The 1,832-nt window shown below is 48.0% G+C and overlaps 1 protein-coding gene across 1 annotated transcript in view; it reads left to right on the top strand.

The window, feature by feature from the left end:
- CKM (creatine kinase, muscle) overlaps window positions 1-1,832 on the top strand; it is a 13,559-nt gene that overhangs the window by 8,266 nt on the left and 3,461 nt on the right. The gene's annotated exons all lie outside the window — the stretch shown is intronic.

Genomic DNA, 1,832 nt, shown 5'->3' with positions numbered 1-1,832 from the left:
TACCTCAGCACTTGCTGCTTCACTGTGCACTTTGATGTTATGGGAATGGGTTCTTTCCTTAAACCTCACGAACCAACCTCTGCCAGCTTCCAGCGTCTCTTCTGCAGGTCCCTCTCCTCCCTCAGCCTATAGAATTGAAGAGAGTCAGGGCCTTGCTCTAGATTAGGCTTTGGCTCAAGGGAACGTTGAGGCTGGTTTGATCTCCTATTCAGACCACTCCAACTTTCTCCGTATCAGCAATAAGGCTGTTTCACTTTCTTATCATTCGTGTGTTCACTGGAGTGGCACTTTTCATGTCCTTAAAGAACTTTCCCTTTGCATTCACAGCGTGGCTAACTGTTTGGCGGAAGAGGCCTAACTTTGCGCCTTTCTCTGCTTTCAACATGCCCTCCTCATTAGCTTAATCATTTCTAGCTTTTGATTTAAAGTGAGAGATGCGTGGCTCTTCCTTTCACTGGGACACTTAGAGGCCACTGTAGGGTTATTTTTTTTTTTTGAGACAAAGTCTCACTCTGTTGCCTGGGCTAGAGTGCCGTGGCATCAGCCTAGCTCACAGCAACTTCAAACTCCTGGGCTCAAGCGATCCTCCTGCCTCAGCCTCCCGAGTAGCTGGGACTACAGGCATGCGCCACCATGCCCGGCTAATTTTTTTTCTATATATTTTTAGTTGTCCGATTACTTTCTTTCTATTTTTAGTAGAGACGGGGTCTCGCTCTTGCTCAGGCTGGTCTCGAACTCCTGAGCTTGAACAATCCGCCTGCATCAGCCTCCCAGAGAGCTAGGATTACAGGCGTGAGCCACCGCGCCCGGCCGACTGTAGGGTTATTAACCGACCTAATTTCAATACTGCTGTGTCTCAGGGAATAGGGAGGCCGAGGAGAGGGAGAGAGATGGGGACCACCTGGTTGGGGGAGCTGTCGGAGCACACACAACATTTATCCATTAAATTCACCACCTTACAAGGGTGTGGTTTGTGGTTCCCCGAAAGAATTACAATAGGATCACTGATCGCAGATCACCATAACAGATATCATAGTAATAAAAAAGTTGGGTATATTGCGAGAATTACCGACATGTGACACAGAGACATGAAGTGAGCACGTGCTTTTGGAAAAATGGCACCAATAGACTTGTTGGACACCGGGTTCCACAGACCCTCAATTTGTAAAAAACGCAGTATCTGCAAAGTGCAACAAAATGAGATATGCCTTTATATTATTTTAGATAATGTATAAAATATATAAATAATGTGTGAAATATATAAATGAATGTATCATATGTTTATCACACATGTACAAACATATTCATTACCCACATTTTAGACTTATGAATATATGCAAATAACATACATACTATTTTATAATAATTTCTACTAACAGCTCCCCCAGTTCCCGAGACTTTGGCTGGCTGTCTTCCAGCCAGTGGGAGCAGGTCCCAGAGCACTGTGGCCTGCAGGTGCCCTGGCTGTCTGGGTGCCTCAGGCGAAGGGGAGAGTCTATTTTCTGACTTGAGCTCGTGGAGTGGCAGTTCCTGGGGGCCTGGGCAGACAGGGGAGGAACAGATTTTGGGGAGGGGTCATGAATTTGGGTTTAGGCGCAGTGTGGCCATTCATGGGGCCAAGGCCCAGGCCTGTTAGGGCCAGCAGTGTGGGGTCCCTGGGCTGTCACACGCTGGTCGAAGCGGGGCAGGCTGCTGACTACCCTCTCGTGCGGTCCCATAGCCCTCAACAGCCTGACAGGCGAGTTCAAGGGGAAATACTACCCTCTGAAGAGCATGACAGAGAAGGAGCAGCAACAGCTCATCGATGACCACTTCCTGTTCGACAAGCCCGT

This window comes from Propithecus coquereli, unplaced genomic scaffold (genome assembly GCF_000956105.1).
Source record: "Propithecus coquereli isolate 6110/MARCELLA unplaced genomic scaffold, Pcoq_1.0 Scaffold42, whole genome shotgun sequence".
Lineage (NCBI taxonomy): Eukaryota > Metazoa > Chordata > Mammalia > Primates > Indriidae > Propithecus > Propithecus coquereli.
This window is presented reverse-complemented; position numbering and strand designations above follow the sequence as displayed.